The 21,123-nt window shown below is 42.7% G+C and overlaps 1 long non-coding RNA gene across 1 annotated transcript; it reads right to left on the reverse strand.

Moving 5' to 3' along the window:
* Positions 1-15,963: 15,963 nt before the first annotated feature.
* On the reverse strand, positions 15,964-17,514 carry LOC135410642 (uncharacterized). The gene is made up of 2 exons (XR_010428812.1): positions 17,405-17,514; positions 15,964-16,550 (listed from the first exon to the last, which is right to left on the reverse strand). It is a non-coding gene; the product is annotated as an uncharacterized LOC135410642 (long non-coding RNA).
* Between the last annotated feature and the right edge of the window lie 3,609 nt (positions 17,515-21,123).

Consider the following 21,123-nt stretch of genomic DNA (forward strand, 5'->3'; position numbering starts at 1 on the left):
CCCAAAGGTGCCCAGAACATGTGCTCATGAAAAGGTGCTGCTGGCCCCAAGAGGGAGAAGTCTCATCCCCACAGTACTCCCAGGGTATCTTCTTTTCTAGCCATCTTCTCTGAGTTATCTGAGATATAAATGACTTTTCCTTTAAGCACAGTATCAAATTTAACAAGGCATAAAGTGAGTTTAAAACCAGGCAATAGTGAGTTTAAAAAGAAAATATGATAAATAAGACACTGAAAATTGTTTCATAATAAGCACCTGGAGCCACCATGGAGTCAGGGGAGGATCTATGCAGGCTGTATGTTGTAACTTGCCGAATTACTTGCTGTATGTTGTAACTCATCCTAAAGATATTCGTGGAAAACTGAACAAGAAATGTTGACTTCTTTAGCGACAGACATCTAAGATCATGCACTGTTAAATTTCATTCATTAGGTTATCACCTCAATAACACACATTTGCAAGTGTATCCCTGGCCAGTCTGTCATTGGCCCTGCTATAGGTGAAAGCGGCTCCAGGAAAAAACAAGGAATACCTTAACCTCTGACTTGGGTTCCCCTTTTCAGGTGCCTGAGACACAGTGTGTGGTGTGTTGTGGGGGCTGAGCTCCCCACAGCAGGGCTGGTTCCAGTAAATGGATTGTGTACAAGTAAACTTCCTGCCATGAAAATGATTTTGACTTTGACAAATAAAGTGAAAGAAATAAATGTAGAAAATGTTTTCTTTCACATTTTTTCCAGTGCCTTTCTCTCCTCCCCAGAGTAACAACCTAAGTTAAAAGTACTTCTAAGTAGGAGTTTTCCATTCATATTTTACCTCCCCTGCACCCTCATTTTGCTTATTTGTTTAGTAGAGGAGAGAATATACAGAGAAGAACAAACAGGGATAAAAAGCAAATGCTGAAATGTAGCATTTTGTTCCTCTGAACTGTGCTCCCACTAGGGAATATGTGTGATAATTAATTTCCTTCTATATGCAGGAGACTGGGTGAGATTCCCTCCCGGCCTGGCTCCCCACGATACTGGCAATCTATCTAAAACACAAGAAATCTTATGTTTTAGAGCAGTTTCTGGAGCTGGAGAAACCTGGAGGTCTTGCTTTTGCCCAGTGAGCATGAAACAGGTCAGTGAGCATGATATAGGTGTGCAAGGAGCAGGTGAAAAGGGAGTAAGGAGGATTATATTTGTCACCTGGTGCTGGGTGTAGGGAGAGAGTTACAGGGTCTTCTTTCTCAGGAGACTACACTGAACCCAGCTTAGGTCACCCTTTCTGCCACTCCCATGAGTTTTTCCACAGCAATAGTGTGGTCTGTTTATGAAGGACAGAAATCATCTCTACTTTAGACCAGTTTCTAGCCTGAAAGCCAGATCTGTCCCTCTAAGGGCAGATGTGGGTGAGGGTGCAGGGTTAGTACACTGTGCAGGAGCCACCCACGTTCAGGTGTCTGAACTCTGGTGGAGCAGGGACCTGCTGCTTGCACCTCAGGGATGTGTGGCACAGCCAGCACCCCGTTCCTCTGAGATGGTTCCTGGTACATCCCCACTCACAAAGTGCCCCTTCAGCATTGCCCAGGGTGGGCAGACAGAGGCAGCTGCTGATGTGGGCACACCAGACAGACTTAGGAACAGCAGGTCTGCCCAGGAGACCTGCCAGGAGTCAAGACAGGGAGTTCGGATGAGCTGAATTACTCCTGTGATGCCTTACCCACCTAACTGGTACTTGTCGTGCCTGACCAGTTTGGGTGCCTAAAGTAGATGGGTTTTGGCATCAGTCTCCCGTGGAAGTTCATTAGGTTCAAGTCCCTGATCTGGTGGACAGTTAATTATCTCTACAAAACTGAAAATCTTCAACTGAGAGGGCTGAAAAAGCCTCTAATGAGCACTTGGTGCCTCTGAGAGCCCAGTGCCCCGTCCCCTCTGCAAACCACAGCAAACACAGCTAATCTGATCCTAAATCCCTTTCATCCCAGGTGAGAGCCCTAGCCACAGCCCTGTGGCCTGTCTGCCTGTCTCTCTGCTCTTTCATTTAAAGGAAAACTGTAAAATAGCTCTCTTTTTCTACATATGGAAATGGGAGTAATTTCTGAAATCCCAGGAATATTTGCAAGGCAGGAAAAGTGTTTCCTGCCCAGCCGCAGCCTTAGGTTGCAATCACAGCCTTCTGAGACCAAGCACAGGTTCTCTATAATTGGTTTGCTTTTATTAATGTATTGTAATTTTTTTTAACTTCTAAAGGGTTATTTCAGTGTAAGAGGAGCCCCAGACCTGATGAATATACCTTTGTGTGCAGTTCTCTAAGTACAGTATTTCTAGGTTAACAGTCATGGACTTAAAAGCCAACTGAGATCTTGAAGGAAACTTTATTAAAAATAGTCTATCTGTCTGGAATAAGAGCCCAAAGCTTGCAATGTAAAATAGTTGCTTATGAAAAATGCATTCTTCATAAGTGAAACAACATAATCCTGCTGGCAAGAAGTCAGAAGTTGGACTTCTTTTCCAGAAACTGTCAAAAAGCAGACAACAAAAAAATGCCTGTCACATTTTTAATTCCATATTCTGTGCAACTCTGTGAGCAGATTAACTACAGATCAGGAAGAGAAAACTTCCAGCACAGTTCAAAGAAAGCAGCCTGAGTGGGACATGGGGGAGAGCCAAAAGTTTTTCCTCCCTGCTTCAGGTACCCAAGGACTCGGACTGTATTTGGGGGGCCACGTGTGTTCCCACCTGTGTGCGGTGGTGTCATGCACCAGGGTGTGGACACATTCATGGAGGGTTGTCATTTGGAATTGGCTTTATTTTCCCTTTTGTTATTTAATAACATCGCTGGGAGTGAGCATCAAGAAGGGGGGTCCTGGGGAGACTGGTGGGAGGACCAGACTTCACCTTGATGACCACAGGCTGCCAAAACATCCTTCCCACTGGGAAATCTCCTCAGCCTCTCTGCTGTGGCCCTTGGCACATGGCTGCTGCACATGGCCAGGCCTTTCAATAGCTCATGTTTTCACCACAGGCCACATTCTGATGGGTTTGTTTCATCACCACTGCTTTTAGCAGAGGGTTGATGAGGCATTGCTGGTTGTTTCTCATACACCCCTAGCATTCTACCCAAGAGGCAGAGGGGGTTTAGAGGTGTATAAAGGTTTTTCTTGAACAGCAAGTCGTTCAAGTTGCTGAGTAGTTTTCATGTGACAGAGGAAGGGGAAACTTCCTTTTCACTCAGAATAGATTTTTATTCTTGCCAAAATTTGGTGTTCTTTTTCTCTTTTGTTTTCTTCTTTGTTGGAAAAAACCCACAAAAACGAAAACCCAACATCAAGAAACCCAGAACTGGAAAAGCTAAGTTTTGTAGTTTAGATGCTTTGGATCTTCCTTTTTTGCCCTGAAGGAAAAATACAACCCTGAAACCAGCTCTCTGATGTGCAGACATTTCCTTAGGCCAGGGAATGATGTGAAGTTCCATTTCCTGCATCCTGGGGTTGTGTCTTATGGGAAAAGGCACTCCAGCGGAGGGTGGGAATGGGGCTGTGAACACTATCCAAGTGTGGCACCCTTGAGTGGGGTGAGGCTTGACACCACTTCAAGATTTCTCAGTGACTACTTTAGGTGGCTCCTTGCCCACTGGGGTGGTTTGTGGCTCCTGTTTTCAGGAAACGCTGTTTAGGGAGCCCAAATGCCTCACTCAGCTCTGTTGTTGGAGACAGTGAGTGCCTGGGAACTGACTGCTGTGCACCTCAGTGCTGTGGCACCTACACCCTTTATGGATCCTGTCCCAAGCGCCTGTGTCTCCTTAGAAAAGTGGATTTGGGCTCCAAAAGTGCTTAGTGTTACTTGGGTCTTCACCAGAACTACTGGTGATGTCAGTTCCCACTATGTATGCCCAGGCACATGTGATGTTGAAAATGGGGAACTCAGTACAAAACACCTTCCACTTCCTGACATCCTCAAAATTCAGCTCATTTTGCCCTGGTTTGCAGGCATGGTGAAGGGTACATGAAGGGCCTACTGCAGCTGATTAATTGCGAATAATTCTTGAAAAAAAGATGTCGATTTCCAACATCTTGTGTTCCCTGCATGTGTTCTTCATCTGCAAATTAATGTTCCCTCTTAACCATTGCAATTCTATTGAATCCATTGGGTTATAATAGTGCTATTAATCCTGATTAGTGTTTTTCTTTGTTTTATCAGAGTATACTGTACAATACTTTAGGAACTGAGACTGGATAAATTAATAAAGATTGTAAATAAAGAAGGGCATTGCAAAGTCAGCATGATGGGTCACTAGTGGGAGGAAAACGCTTGCACAGCTGGAGAGTGACCCTTGTGAGGAACATTGGAGCAAATCAGCTTCTCACCAGCCACGGAGGTTGTAGCTAAGATGTATGACATTGAAGGGGCATCAAGGTCTTTGTAAAACCATGGTCAGATAGGGAGGAAGCTCCCAGAGATAGATATACTGACCCTGAGAAGTGACCTGCAGGCTGTTACTCTGCTGTTCAGTAGATTACTGTGTTGAGAGAGGATTGCTTGTCTTTCAGGGAACATCCTTTTTTTTGTTGTGCATAACAACAGTTGCACAGGTTTAGGAAGGTCTGGCTTTTAGGGCATGAGTGTGAACTTGGGTGACTGTGGTACTAAAAAAGCAAACAAAAAAATTATTTTTCTGAAAGCAGAGCTGCAGCAGTGTGCCAGAACCTAAGTGTGTGTTATTTTGCAGCAGGTTTAAAAGTTAGACCTGAACCATAATCCCTCCAGACAACAATTCTGCATTTCAGAATGACTGTTCTGTAGCAAGTGCCACATCATCTTATTTATTCTCCCCTAAGTAGCGCTTTGGTCCTTGGCAGTGACAACTGTATCAGAAGAGTAGTAAAAAATCCTTAGATTAACTATATTTAGTATTTCCTAAAATCAAAATATTGCACTGATTCACTTCCTTTTGTTTTGAGGTATAATTACATGTGCTAAATTGTGCTCAGGAAAGTGATTAAAAGAAATTTGCCCTCTAGAGAAAAAAATAGGAAAGATTAAAAGGCTTGCTTTTTCTTTTTCCTTTTTTTTTTTTTTTAATCTGTAAAACAATGTTCTTTTAATTTAAAGAGGGTGGCATTAAATTGCAGTGTGGGAGACATGAAGCAAAATTAAATAGAAAATCTGCTTTAAAGGGAGGCTGAAACTGATGATGAGAAAAGTTGGTGAGAAAAAAATGCAGAGGAGGAAAGTGGAATCACGTTCCAGCCTGACTTGTTTGAAAGTTTTGAGCCCTTTCCTCTGAGATTAAAGCATGTCACCATGGGGGAGAGGGCCTGTGAGGCGAGGGTCAACCTTATGATAATGAATTAAATTTCAAAAGAAGGTCTGAAATACCCGAGTGTCTGTTTGGATGTTAATTTCAGAGCAAGATTAGTACTATTAAAGTATTAGCAACCTAGCAAATTCCCAAATAATGCTGTTCAGGCAATCCTGAGGTACCTCAATATTTTTTGTAGCTCTTGTGCCAGCACAACTGGCATGGTCTTGTTTCTCCTGCAGTAAATGTGAAAATGGACTCTAATGATATACTAAAGTCTCCTTTTAATAAAGGAAGAGAGAATTAGTAGAATGGCAGTCCCTTGCCTAATATGCACATCACAGTGTGGTAAGAATTTAGTTTGTCAGTCCTCTGAATCAAGCAACTGTCTGCCCAAATGTGTAGTATGTGGAATCTGGTCTGCCTCTGAAGATGAAAGAGAATCATCTTGCTTATACTCAGGATTCAGGTTCCAACCATAAAGACTGAAACTCAATATTTTCATAAGTTAAAAACACTGGTTTCCAGCAGGGCTTTGATGAAACCTCGTGCAATGCAACAAGCCCAAGGGTTGTGTTTTGATGAAGGTGCTCAGTCCTAACAGAGAATCCTACACAGTCTTCTCATGTGCATTTGGATCTTCTATGAACAATTCCTGCTGAGCTTCAGATACAGCCCATTTTACTTGCACCTTGTCTGAATCTGTGGAGGTACTCTGGGGAGTTTGAAAACATACATTTATTTATGGAGTAAAAGTTCTCTGTGGTAATACTGCTTTGAAAAGTCCTCTCACCAGTTTTTACTCATTCCTGTCTCAGTGAGGATTCTGGACATACAGTGTATCGGAATGTGATTTACATCTCCATGCAGCGAGTGCTTCTGGTATCAGCACTACAGAAAACGAAATCTCTGCAGAGTAAATTGAGTCGTAAGATTTGGCAAGGTGGATGTGTAGAATGAAAGATTAACATTTGGGAAAATGTATTCCTTCCTACGGTGTGTGCCAGGAAGTCTAAGGAGTGGTATGAACTTGAAAATCAAGATTTAAGGAGGGGTTAATTTTTTCAGTAGCTATCATCACTGTATAATCACCATGAAACAAATTGAATGCATGCTTCCTTTTCAGTTTTCACCATTTCATTCAACCAGAAGATCATGCTTCCACATCAATCTTATACAACACAACAATCTGAGGATGTGAGAAAAAATACACCTGAAATCCAGATCTAACATGAAATGCTGAGTATTTCTACTGCCAAATCAATAGAACTACATTGACGTATTTTTTCTTCCTTTGGCAATATATATCTTACAAGAAGATCTGCTGTTTCACATTTAATGGTGTGAAGTATATAGAGCACTCTTCATCTTCTAACAAATCTCCAAGAAAATCAGAGGAATGAAGTTAATTATATGCATATGGACAAATTAGTGCCATTCTCATGTTCAGAAAGAGCTTGTCTCCATGGAAAAAATTTCCCAAAGCATATAGTGCTGAATAAGCTGTTTATACTCCTTAGCACTCTTTGAACTCAGACTAACATTTTTGGACTAAAATCCACTTTTATTTTGGAGCACAGTTTGCACAGAAGGGGATATTCTGGGATGCTAGTTGTGAAATTGTTTATTTGGCTTGGAATCCGGCCAAAGTTTTCTCTATAATGTCTTCACAATGTCAAAAACTAAAGAGAGAGTGAATGTTATTTATTTTCATCAAGGTGTGTTTTATGCAACCAAAGAGGGCTCCTTTTTAAAAGGAAAATCATGCCTCAACATATTTAGTGTAATTATTTGAGTTTTGAAAGCATGTCACTTTAGAAGAGATTTCAAGAACTCAGTTGATTTAGTGTACAAAGGAAAAGGTTAAGAAGTGGTTTCATCACAGTTTACTCGGAGGAAGTATCTGGTAATATGGTTTTTTTTTACCAACTAATGAACAAGGCATTCACAGGAACCAAATAGCTGAAATTTGAAGCTAGAGATACTCAGACAGAAAGCACAGCAAACCTTTTTAACAGTTATTAAAACTATTACCCCCTGGAAGATTTTGCCAAGACATGATAGATTTATTATCACTTACATTTAAGTGTGGTATTAATAACACTAAAATGAGCTATTAAACTCTTTGCCAAAGGATGTGCAGGATACTAAAGCTTTTCATGAATCCCACAGGCATTTGGACAAATTCATGGAAGATAAATTAATTGAGAACAGTCAAACTCTCAAAAAGACTCCAGCTCTGACTCAGGAAATCCCTAAACCACAGGGACTGTTGGCCATGAGGGCAAGAAATACATGGCCTGATTTGCATCCATCTGGCTATACTCCATCCCCTTTCCTTCCCAAAACAGGGCAGCCTTGTCCATAACCACCAGCTGGGAGTGTTCCTTGGCCTGGCTGCCTCAGCATTATTTGGAAGAGCTGGCCAGGGCCAAAACTTTGCTAAGTGGAGTGCTACAGGTCAAGTGGTGTGAGTGATTTGGTGCAGCATTGGACCTGCCATCCCAGTTCTTATCACCTCACTGGTACCAGTATAGCCAAGGAGTCCACAGGCTGCTTCTAGAGGGGTTTGTGGAGGATAACTGGGAAAAGCAAATATCTGGTCTGGAAACTTAAATTCACTGCCGAGAGTCCACAATTCTTCTGGAAAACCAGCAGCTGTGTGCAGGCTGGGTGAGATTCCAACCACCACTTCAGTTCAGCCAGGGGTTGGTCACGGGAACCCTGGGGTACATTTCCATGGCCTTTGTGCCAGTGTCATCCAGGCAAATGCCCACAGGTATCCCTTCCGTCCTTAAAACCCCCTGGCTATAGGGACTTAATGTATTATTGCTGTTGTTGCTGTAGTGGTTTTGGAGGGACTGCGTTGGCCAGATACACCAGGAAAAGGGCTGCTTTCATGACGACCTCACATAACCAAAAGTACCTCAGCAAGGACTGTGCATTGTTATGCTATGATTTTTCACATGTAATGAAAAAATGGCCTTAACTACAGTTGTAGACAATTACACAAGTAAGGAGTATGAAAGCCTTGTCAACAGGTACCTTGTTTTTTATAAGTCCCATGCTATTATACACTTTCAAAGGTTTAAGTCCTTTTGTGTTATCTGAGTCTGTGCTTCAGGGATGGAAAAAAAAATTGAAAAGAAGCACTGATAGTAAGAACATCAAAATACAGTAAAATAGTGCTCTTTGATAAATTTTTGGGCTAAGAAATCATAATGAGAGGACAAGGTTGCATGATTACCTCACTGTTGGAGAAAGATCTAAAGAAGTTATCAGTCTTCTTTGAAATGACAGTTATAATACTCTCCATTGCAGTTTGGGGGTCTCTCCCTCATGAGCATTTTCCAACAAATAAATGCAGGGAAAAAAAGACTCCTTAAATGTAATCCTTTTAAACAGAGAGTCTTTTGTTTTATGGCTGTGCAAAAAGACTTCAAACAAGCTGTTTCAAAGAGAATTCTTGCCTAATGCTTTGAAGAAGTCATTGTTCTCAGATATTCTAGATTATCTGAATGCCTCTTTGGATTAAATATTACTTAAGTGATACCGTTTATTATTTGAATTTATAGGATTTCCATTTTTACACACAGTGTTTCACATCATAGAAGTTTCCAGTTGTGGAAGGAATAAAACAGTCAATGAATACATATTTTTTATTGTACTTCACAACAGCAGTAGTGATGGTTTAAAGCCTCATCTCATTTTGCTTTGAAACTCTTTATTTTTAGGTCATGGCTATTATACTGCCAAATTTGTTTCAACTTCACTGATAAGACTGTAGACTTATAATTAGTCCTATGACCACATATCAGCATCGTTTCTCATCTTGGCATTAGTAAGAATTGAAGAGAGCAAGGAGAAATGGTGTGGAAATAAGGATATCTGCTGGCATTGACACTGGCCACTAGGACCCAAATTCTTTCAAAGGAATGAATTTAAAATGCTATTTCCATCAGTTCACAGAAAGATATAGGCCCTTTTCCAATGTTCTCTGTATCACAGGCTAATTAAATTCAGCACAATTAAAAGTCTCAATTAGAAAACATCTACTTTCAGAAGCAAAGACAGCACTCTGCCCTTTATTCCAAATCTTTACTACTTTCATCATGACACATTACAAGGCTTACTCTAATCTTTTAAGAAGAACCACCAACTGTTTAAGGTTCTCATGGGAACTACTAAAGACTAATAATGACTAATTTAATTTTTCTGACAACTGACTTTGATCATTTTGGAATACATTGTCATCAAATATGTCCAACAGTCACAAGTTTAGTTAAAAGGATGTTTTCCTGTAGACCTGTCGTAGGTGCTAGTCAAAAGATTGAGCACAAGTAATTCTGCTTCACTGACAATATGCATTCAAACAACATTTTCTTTCACAAAGAATAAAAAATGCTTTTACAAACTATGCAGCCAATCACTTGCCCATGGCATATGTGCATCAGCCTGTGGTCTGGATGCAGGTGGACCACACCAGTGGATCTTAGTGCCAAATTGCAATTTAGCCATGATGTTTTGTTCACTTCCACTGGCATAATCACTTTTTTTGACCAAAACCTCACCCAGAAAGTCTTGATTTTTTTTCTGTATTTTTCCAGGGTTTCCAGATGTTAAGTGACCAGCTTGGAGTTAAAAGGCTAAAGATCTATCTGGGCTGCCATGTGTCCAGAAACCTTCTTCGTGTCCATGGTGTGTGCACAAGTCTGATGGTTTTGGAAAGCACTGCACTTTACTGTGTCAGCACAGCCCAGTTGCTGTGGGCCTCGGCGATAGGTCTCACTCCACTGTGCTGAGTGGATTTACTGCACAGCTGTGCATTGGCTGCACACTGCAGGCACAGTGCACCTGGAATTCTGGGGAGCGCTGGACTTGCATGATGTGCCTGTAGCTGTTTGATTTGTCTGTTTGATTTGTAGAGTCATCATGAAATGTGTTTAGATGAGCTGAAGGGAGCACATTGGCATTCCCACCACGGTAGCTGCATGCAGACTTCCTGGATGTGTGGACATATATTTTATCTTGAGAAATCCCAGATGAAAATGCATCAACCCAGGCTTAAGGGATGACATGAAGAATCATGATTTTATTTGTTGCTGCATAAATAAGCCAAGTGATGTGTGAATAGAAAAGGAATTGTTTCTCCATACTCCATAGAGGACCTGAGAAAAAATGGTACAAACATCTGTAGGCCTGAGAGATTCAGTTTTAAAATTATAAAAATTCAGAAAATTCCTAGCTAAGATTCTAATTCTGTGGTTTACCAGCCCCCAAAATTCATCATACATCAACAGAAATACCTTTCTGCACATCTTCTTTCTTGGCACTGACTGACAGACAATGTATGTTACTGCATTTCATTAGCTGCATTTTATGGTCTTTATGCAAACAACTTCCTTAGTTATGGCTGCAGAAATAGACTGGGGAGACAGACTGGCAAATGTAGCCCAACTTTTCCTCTGAGAACTTCATCTGCAGCCCTAAAATCATGCCAGCACCTGCCTGTTTTGGTGAAGTTCTCTGTAATAACCAAAACGTGTTGTTCAGGCTCTTCAGGTCCAAGTGGTAAAGTCAGTGTAGGAAGGTAGCATGGGAAGCCTTAGTGCTGTCTTTCAAGTCTTTATGGCTTTTACTTTTCAGATATGATTTCAAATGGAGTTCCAGGTGTCTTCTAGACACTGGAAAGCAAAAAGGTACTTTTTTCCCCGCCTATTTTCTGATAAATTATCCACTCTCTCTCTTGCAGACAAAAGATTGAGATTATGCCATTTTGGTTCATGTCTGCAAGTTCCAATTGAATATTTAGTGATGATAAACATGTTCAGGTGATGATGAATATGTCAAGGGGATGATTAAAAAAAGTCATTCTTTCCTATCTTTCAGCAAGAAAAGTAGGCATAGAACAGCACAGATATTAACTAGAAGTCATCTCATATAGAGGTATATGAGAGACTCTTTGAGAAGAATCCATGAATGCAGAAAGGGAGGGTCAGGTTTCTCTGGGGAGAGGTCCTGGCAGTTTAATGAGAGATCCTGGCTTAGCTAAGAAAGGAATTAAGTCAGGGAATACAAATGTTTGAGTTAAATTCCTGCAAGAAAATACATGGGTGTTATATTCTGAAGGGGGAGGTGTGTATCTCAGCATCTTAATAAGCTCCATGTTCTTTTGTGTTGTTCATAGGTAAAATAGTTAATTGTGTGGTGATAAGCACAGAGCAAACCTTCTATTTGTGGTGACTGTTAAAGTGTAATCTAGAAAGATTCCACCTTTGGGGAGCTGCCTAGAGGGTGCCCTGCAGGACACCTGAGGAGCTGGTGGGCTGTCGTGGGTGCGTAAATGGCTTGCTCATCATTCTCCATCTGTTTATCTGTCATTCTCCTGCCCTTTGGGAGAACAGAATTGTCTGAGGCTTAAAAACCATGTCCGAAAGTCTTGGTTAAGATATGCTACAGAGATGCAAATGATTACTGTCGAATCATTTCTGAGGTGACCAAGATTCTAAATTATTTGTTTGCCTGTACCAAAGATGGGCAGGTCACTGCTTTTGAATGGTAAGGGTATGCTTGGCACAGGTTGATCCCATGTCCAGCATGCATTGTTACTCCTTCCCTCCCATTCCATTATTTGCTAAAATCTGCCTCAGTGGCAAGTTTTAGGAAAAATTCTGTTTTTCAAATGCTCAACAGAGACTTGAAGTTATCAATTTGGACCCCAAATGATGTATCTGTTCAGAGTCAGATCCAGTGCAGGGAGATTCAGGACCATCCTGGTGATGGAAGAGCACTGCCATGCCTGAGACCACAAGGCTTGGCCTCACAATGTTCCTGAATCCTGCTGAGCCCAGGCAGTACAGATGTTGCTGCCTGAACTGAATTGAAAGAGAAGAGAAATTAGGAGAGGGAGATGAATGGGATGAAGGTGAGACATGAGGGATAGAAAGAGTAGAAAATAAGGGAGGACTGGAAATGCGTAACAAAGAGACCGGACATGGGGAACTAAGAATGGCTGAGCAATGAGATGAGGAGTGGGAACAGAGAAATGGGGATAGGGCTGGCAGGATGAGGAGACTGAGACTTCAGTGAGCTGACAAATGATATGACAGGCCTGGAACAGGACAGTTTTGAGGGGAAAGAACAGAAGAGCTCAGGTGTGGAATAGTTGTGAAGGAGAGTACATGCGAGCTTAGTCATCAGACTGTGTCTCCTCCTTCAGGCTGTTCTTCAGATGGGGGGTGGCAGCCTGAACCACTACCAGTGACTCAGACACCGCCAGTGGTGGGGGAACCACCCCAGCACAGCATTCATCTTCCTTTTCTAAAAACGAACTTGCAAATCTCCCCCTGGAATTTAAATATGTAAATGTCTTCTTCTAAAAGATTGTCGCTGAGGTTGCAGAATTAGTCACTCAAAAACCAGGCCTGGCTGAGCAGTTCACTTTATTTGGAGATGGGCACATGAGTAAATCAAAAGCATCTCCGTGTTTGGGCAGCTCTTACTCTGACCTTTCCCGATCTCTGTGGTTTTGCTTTTGTTTTTTTCCTGAGAAAACTCTCCAGAAACTTTTACAAATAAAGACTTGGGTTTTGTTTCCTGTTTTTTCCCCCAAGACTTTGTATGGAAAAAAAAAAAAAAAAGAAGATATTTTTAATACAAAATGTGTTTTTCTCAAAAGGAATAGAGCAGGAATTGTTAGCGTAGCACTGAAGGCAATACTATTATTGCTTAACTTTAATCCTTAACACTGTATCAAAATGAACAGGCAGTCTTAATTCTGCCATTCCCTATTCAGTGTGCTTGACTGCTGCCTTTACAAAATGTTTTTAGCACAGTTTTGTGTAGGTGACTGCGTGTGTGTAAGAGAAAGATATGTCATCTTTTTTCATTAGCCCACTCATCCATACGCTGGGATGAAAACCCAGCGTGTTTGTCTGTGTACAAGTATGTCTGTTTGCATAAATTAGAGGTTTTGCATCTAAATCAAGCAATGATGTGTTCCTTCAGCAGACAGAGCTGCCTTTCTCCCCCAGGGCTGTTGAGCCTGTTCCTTGTTCTGAACTGTGTAGCTGAGAGGCAGCAGTGGTGCTTCGAGCCCTCTTATCCATGAAATGTACTCGTTAGCATCCCAGAACAAAGCTATGGAGCCAAAGATATGGAGCCAAACCCAACTTCAGCCCTGGCTACATGGAATCTGTCCATTGACCTTAATAGTACCGTGATTAGGCCCAGATATAAATAGTTCAAAAAGAGATAATGTAGATGCTTATTTTGTTTTCCTTTGGACCGTTTTATGTTACACTTATCCACGTTTTCTCAGCATCACGTTCACCCTCCAGTTGGCAGGTACCTTTATTTAACTTTTACCTGCCAGCTTTGCAGTCATCCTGTCTTTGTGTTGGCCTGTGTGTTGGAAGGCTGAAACAAGACCCTGGGTGCTTGCAGGGGAGATCTTTTTCTCTTGCTTTCCAGCCTTCTTTCTCTCTTTACCAGTCATCTGCGGTCTGGGCTGCCCGCGAGAGCTGCGCTTTGCTTTGAAGCTGCAGCTTTTCACTGATGTTGGAGGAGCATTGTTTTGTGAAGGGGGTAGAACAAGGCACAGTTAAGGATGAAACATTCCTATTTCTAGGGATTGAAATTTAGAAAAAGTCCTCAAGAAGTCAGGATTGGAGGAGTGTGTTTTCAGCATGCAGTTTTTTGGTAGCTGTGCAGCCTTAGGACACATGTACGAGAGGAAAGGCCACAGAGTGTCAGGGCTCAGCTCTGAGGATGCCAAAACTCAGGTGCTTTGGTGGTTTCAGAGACATCAGTGCCCCCTTCCTGTCCTTGGGGATGTGGAGGCAGCAAGGCCAGGCAGCCTCAACACTAAGCCCCCATATCCAACTCTGACCTCCAGAGTGGTAGAGCTGCAGCTTGGTTTGTGCAAGGGTGAGTTGAGCAAAGGAAGTTGGAGGCTCCTATTTGAAGGGGCTCTTCACCTCAGACAGGCAACAACAGGCCTGTTTTCATGGGGTTTGGCCATGCCTGTTACAGCACCTGCGACTTCCAGGCAAATTCCCATCCCAGCATTCAGCAGCCTGCCCTAGGGATAATCCTTGCAGCTGTCTTCAGTGGAGTTAAAGAGCACCCCTCTGCCCCAGAAGTAAATGTTCCCCAAGCACTTCTGCTGAATTACTCTAGGCTTGGAAAAGTGAAGTTTTAAACTTCTTGGGCTGCAGCTGCTTCTGCAAACCGTGTCAGTCAGCCAAGCTTCATAGCATTAGACTTCTTGGCTCGGTATCACCCTTTATAAAAGATATATTTTCTTGATAGGTCAAGCACCAACAATTCTCTTGGTTCCATAAAGAACATGAAAGAAGGGAGTTTGATGCCCCAGGGAGCTTGCAGTGTGCGGTGTTTTAAGGGAAAGGTCCTCACTTTATGCAGTGCTTTGTGTTATTGTTCTTGAATATCCTGTTTCACATTATTTATGGCTGCAGATTTTTTTTTTTTATTGTCTCTTTCCCAGGCAATAAAACACATTGCTGTAACACAGACACAAATCAAAAGAAGAAGGATCTCTTCACTGTAAGTCTGTTTTGGCCCTGATGATGAACTTCATGGTGGCCTCTGGCTCTCCCAGCATGGGGCAAACCAGGAGTGCAGACCTGCACACCATGGGGAGCACAGCTTTGGCCCCATGCACTGTGGTTCATTCCTGTTTCTGATCAGCCTGTCATCGACTTCAACGTAGAGGAAGGTACACTGTTACTTTCTGAGCAAGACTTCAAGGTAGGCATGTGTGAATTGGATTGAAAATGAGACACAGTGGGGTCTGGCTCTCCGTGCAGTTGTATCGACTTCAAGAGCACTTATCCTGATCATCGCCTGTGCACAAACAGACTTTGGTCCCACATGCAGGCTCTTGACTTGCACAATACAAGGAAAAGTGATGCCAGAACATAAATTAAGAAGCATGAATGGGTGAAACACAAAGGAGCTTATTTTGTGCTAATAGTTTAGCAAAGGCATTCAGACACTTCTAAAGTTAGCACACTGTGCTGCCAAGAGAAACAGTGAAGCAGGAGGAAAATACCTCCCTGGATAGCTGTCTACCAGCAGCAATGTCCTGTTTTTCATCCCAGACAAATACAGTGTGTCTCTGCCAAGTACACTCTTTGGTTTTCTATGCCTTATGGGGGATAAATACTTCCCCCCCCCCCCCCCTCCCCCCCCCCGCCCCTCCAAAGTTAGTATAGCAATTAACGAAAAATCAAAGCTGCACCTGATAATTGTGCGGTGCTTTATCTCTAGTATAGACTTTCAATCACAGAAATTACTTTGTCTCATCAATTAGCTGGAACCTCTCTCAGCCTGTAATAGGGACTGACGAATTCACATGTGGCTTCTGATGGCTCTTCCCAGCAGTGCTAATAGCTTTGGTTACCATTATATCAGCAAAGGTACTGCAAAGCAGAACTGCATGAGAAACACAACATGTTTGGCAAATGCGCATTTTATGAACAACAATGCTCGTCTATAATCTACTCCTCACACTAAGAACCGGGAAGTTAGCAAAAACCATGTTTGAAGTTGTACAGCTTGATTTGGGCTTCCCTGTGTTTGTTTTACAATACAACTGCAAACTTGAGATCGTGTAATTAAAGACCTTATCAAGTGCATATACAAACATAGACTAAATAAAGGACACATTAGCAATCTTATTTCTGGCATTTCTCAGCTTGTGAGTGCCTTATGTTGCAGTTTCAATGTTCGTTCATGCAATCGAATTTTTGCACGTAACAGACAGTATTAAATGTCCCACAAGTAAGAACACCTGTGGTTAAATAGAAAGGGGTCTCAGCTGTGCACTGCATACTGTCAATAATTACAGTAAGTGAAGAGTCTTTGCTATCTTCCTATCACAGGGACTGAAGGTTCACTGGGTGAACATGCTGAGGCTGAGCCCTGGGGCTGGAGCTGAGCCCCGTGACTGGGAGTTGCCAGTGCTGTAGTGGTGATGCTGGGACTAACGGGGCCTCCTCCTTGACGGCCCTCCCTTCCTGCATTAGCCCCTGGTGGTTGAGAGCAAGGCTGATCTTGGAGCCAGGCCTGCCAGGCATGGAGGAGATGCCATCGCTCACTAAACTCCTCCTCCTAGCTGCTGGAACTGGGCATCCAGCTGAGCAGCTTTTGCTTGGCTGGCTTCTCGTGGGCACCCACAGCCTTGGAGGAACATCAGCGCTTCCGAGGTGGTGGTGGATTAAGCAGCTCTTCCTCCAAGCAGCCTAGGAGCACGCAGAGAGTTAGGCACGTGCAGAGCCTCTGCAGAAACAGGGGCTGTGTTGGCAATGTGCCCCTTTTACCTTTAGTCTGGGCTTGCCATTTCAACATAAATCAGGGAAAGTTTCAGCAGTGGATTAGCTTGATATAAACCACATAGCATTCCTCCTCTGCCAACATGTCCAGTCTGTAATTTATATTCCTTTTTTTTGACATATTTCTTTTCTGAAAACAATTTGCATCATCATTAATTTTAAAGATAGATTGTTTTGCAGTGTTTGATAGATCAACCCCAGCATTTGGAAAGCTGGCATCCAGATGTACAGCTTTGCAAGAAGAAATATTCTCTTGTTAAGGGAATGCTGGTGGTATGCGATCACCTTATATGGCCCGTGCTATCTTCCCTTGCAAGCTGAGAATTGATTTCTTTTGCAATGAAAATTCCTCAAAGCAATCCTTTATCACTTGTAGAAGAAGCAGAAAATGGGAAAGTACAAGCCAGTGCGTTCAGAGAGAGGAATTATTAACAGTAATGTAACTTAATGGCACGACAGCAGGGATAAATCTGGCTTGTGGACTCTGAAGTTAAGGTTTGGAAAATAGCTATCTTTGCTTAAAGATACAACCCAGGAATTAATCAGGATGAATAATATGGTAATACATGAACAGCAGCATTTAGAAACTCCTAGGGGTTTCAAGGCTCTGTTGAACCAAGCACACATCCTAATAGACTGCCCTGCCATAGAGAGTTTACAATCTTGTGAGTCAAGGCTGATAAACAGTGGGATAAAGGAAGGATTAATATGCTCATTTTGCAAACAGGGAATCAAGCCACAGCATGATTAGAAGCTAAATTTACCAAAACTGTGCAGGCTTTGCTCTCAGATGTTGTGCTCACTGGAGGCCATAACAGAGCCAGCAAAGTCATGGCTCCTGAATGGCTACACGGAAGAAGTGCCAAAGGATTGGATCTGCTGAAAAAAGAAGTCATGGTGCACGGGAGGTGCAATTCATGCTCAGAGAAACAGTGAGAGGAGGGATGGAGGGAAGGCAGGATGGAAGGACAGAGAGATGGAGGAATAGGGACCTGTCTGAGGACACCTCAGTGCTTGTCACTGTGTTTCAGGGCTCTTATTCACCCTCTTTGCTTTCAAAAAGTTATTTGTCTTCATACTCACAGTGCCAAATACTTGAGAATATTTGCTCTGGGGAGCTGAATACGGCCTGGTGGTTAAGTTTCATGTTTACTGTGTTCCTCAACAAGTCTCTGCAAACTGAAAAAATAGTTTAGGGACAAATGGTCCACAGGGGACCATTTGCCCCATGTCACTGGGGGCAAATGACAGGTGAGTAAACCACAGCTCCCAGTCCCACCTGGTACATTTGCACCAGCAGACACAAGAGCATGGGGGTTCAGGTACGCCTGTACAATGCAGAAACAAATATTTCCAAACGTTTGTGTCAGCATCTTATCCTCTCACATACTCCTTCCCAAAACACCACCTCTAATATTACAGTGGACTGCTGGGCATTAGTAATAAGTAAATGCAGGGATGGGTTTAGCAGAGGAGGTTAAGGATGCCATAGGCATCCCACCTCCTGTCCTTATCGGAAGAGATGGGATCTGTTGTGCTACAGCATATCCCAGTTAGCGCTGTGCCTACACTGCTGTGGAAGCTGCCACAGTGCCAGTTTTTTCACCTCTTCCCTCAGGAAATGGCTGGGGAGGTGCCAAAGCCATTCCCAGCAGCTTATCATCAGATATCAACTACAACGGGAGCTGCTGAAGTTGTAAGGCCATATGTACATGGTAAAATCCTAGCCTAGAGCAATCTGTGAGCAGGTGAATCCTGCAGGTGGAAACCTGCCTCAGTTTTATCCCTGCAATCTGCCAGTGTGGGCCGGGGGCTGCCCAGCCCTGCGGAACCCTCTTCACAGGAACCCTCTTCACGGGAAGCCCCCTCCAGGAGGCTGCCACTTGCTTTGAAATTCAGTGCTTACTGCATGTAAAGTACATGAAAACCAGGCAGGCAGAGAGGACTAAATGTCAGAGGAAAGTGAAAATGGTTCTCAACTCAAATGTAAATCTAACTGTTCTCAGATAGTGAAGGGGATCTCCGCACAGCACTGCAGGGAAAGGCAGTAAAAACCCAGGTGTCATGGAAGGCAAAAATTACCCACAGCAGGATCCATACGCTGGTCCTCTTTCAGGGTGATGCCTTGATGTCAGTTACATATTTTTTCTGACATCAAAAAAGGGAGGAAATTTCTCTTCCTGGCAGGAGGATCCAGTAGCCCAGATTCCTGTCTCTGGACTGAATTACTTAAGCACATTACACTGCAAAGCACTAAACCCTCCCAAAGCCCACTTTCATACATAAACAATGCTTAATATTGTGTTCTGTTGCTGCCATACCTTCCTCTGCATTTTTGCCTAGCTCTTAATTTTCTTAGATGCTGCCTTGTTTTGTTTATGTTTATTATGGCACAAAAACCCCACATCTTCTTGGGAAAGAATGTTGCAAGTTTGCAGACTTCTGCATTCACCTTATAATGTGCTTTTCTGCTCAGAAAAGATGATATACTTGAAAAGTGTAAATTGAAAAATTTTTATGCTTACAGAAGGAAATGTATTTTCAAAATAGATTTGTGTCTCTTTCAAAACCTTTGAGGTGAGTTATTCAGCTGAGATCGAAGTGCGTTATATCTTACCATCAATAAATATGTCTTTTTAAATGAGAAGCAGGGCCATGTTTTCTCAAAGCTGTGTTTTCACATTGCTTTGTTTTGTAGTTGAAAGTTACTTCTGAGGCTGCCCCAGGTTTCAAATTTGCTTGTTTCTTAAGTAGAATTGAATAACATAATTTTGGCTTTTCAGCTTGTAGAGAAAGCATTTATATACTTGTTGCATATTTTCACTGGTCTGGAAACAGAGGGACTTTAATTAGGCTCTGTAGAGCAGACAATCATGAATGAAAATGAAAATTAAAAACCCTCTTGTTTTACATGTTCTGACACCAAATGGAAGAACAACAAAGCTCCTCTGTGCGTCTCCCCACAGGTCGCTTCTTAGGGTCTGCTCTTCTGTTGTGTCTGTGTGCACACATTTCTGTGCGTCATCCACTCTTTCATTTTCCCCACTATCCTTTTTTCTGGGTTGAAATGCCAGCTGTGATGAGCAGAGATGCTCCCATTGTCTAGTGTAAGTCAGTGCCTGGGGAAGTGCAGGAGATGGGAAGATATCTGACTGCATCTCTTTCCCCTTTGATTAGAGCAGCTAATCAGGCAAATGAAAGGAATTCAGATGAAGAAAGTAATGGAAGCCCTGTTCCTCCAAGGCACTTCTCTGCTCACAGCAAAGGGAAAGGAAGGGATTGTGACTGTAGATACATCTAAGGTTGGTGGTCTCTTGCTGAGGCTCTCCCTCTAATCCCTGCAGGTTTTGTGTTATGGTTGGTGTGCCAGCAGTGTCTCTAACCTACTGGAGGTGTCTGCAAGGTGTTTTGAACGTAGGTGCCATTCAAGGAGGGTGTGATTTGTCAGCAAGAAAATACGAATGTTACAGTAGAGCAGACCATGGGGCTGTTGCAGGTGTCATTGGCAGTGAGTAAAGAGGCTGGATGGTGAAGTGACAGAGAAAAACATTTTCCCTTCTCAGCCTCATTTTTTTAAAGGTAAGCCCAGGAAAAACCAAATCCTGGTATCCAGGGGACTTTAGCTGCATCAACACTAGTGAATCAAGCCCTGCCAGAGCCTGGCCCCTACCTTGAGTCAGGCTGGCTTGGCTGCCCTAGTCTATGCTATGGAACTTTTCTCACCTCCAGAGCTGTGTGGTTCTATCCAGACTGATTTTGGGAATGTTCCATATTTTTTGTTATCTTGTGGGCAGTGTGTGGGAGAGCACTAGTGCATCTAGGCCAAAAGCCTGCTAACAGAAAATTGAATTCCCATGCCCAATCTGATGTCCTGGTATTTTTACTTCACTAGAATGCTGCATCTCATACCCCCACGTGTTCACATTTGGTCTATCACATCCTTTAAAAAGAATATGTTTTATTTTGAATGTACATCAAACAAGTGTGTTGAGATGGACTAGAAACCTTTCCAAAGCACACTCCTGGGCTTTCATGGTGGTGAACGCTGCAATCCCACAACACAACTACCAGCTCTCTATGCAGACAGCAGGGATACCTTAAAATGAGCTTTCCCTGTCTCTTCTCATTGCATGTAGATCCTGCTGTTTGGTAGTTAATAGAAAGAACTGTGATGGCTCCTTTTGCACTTGGTGCAATGCTAGACCATGACCTGGTGTAACATTTGTATGAGAGTCCCCTATTGCCGTCTGTCCCTGTTCTGGAATCTGTGCTTTTGGCATCACCCCTGTTAGACTATTTTAGTGAGATCCTTAGCCATCTTCCTGGTAATATCCCTGGTCTCTGGGTGGTTTGGCTCTCTGACTCGCTAGGTGACCTAGCAGGAGGTGTGCTCCACAAAGTGCAGTGATATTACTTAAAAAGGGAAAGAGAAGAAAACCTGATATACCAACTCACTCCTCTTTAACAGAAAAAGAATGAGGAA

This window comes from Pseudopipra pipra, chromosome 3, assembly GCF_036250125.1.
Source record: "Pseudopipra pipra isolate bDixPip1 chromosome 3, bDixPip1.hap1, whole genome shotgun sequence".
In the NCBI taxonomy this organism is placed as follows: Eukaryota; Metazoa; Chordata; class Aves; order Passeriformes; family Pipridae; genus Pseudopipra; species Pseudopipra pipra.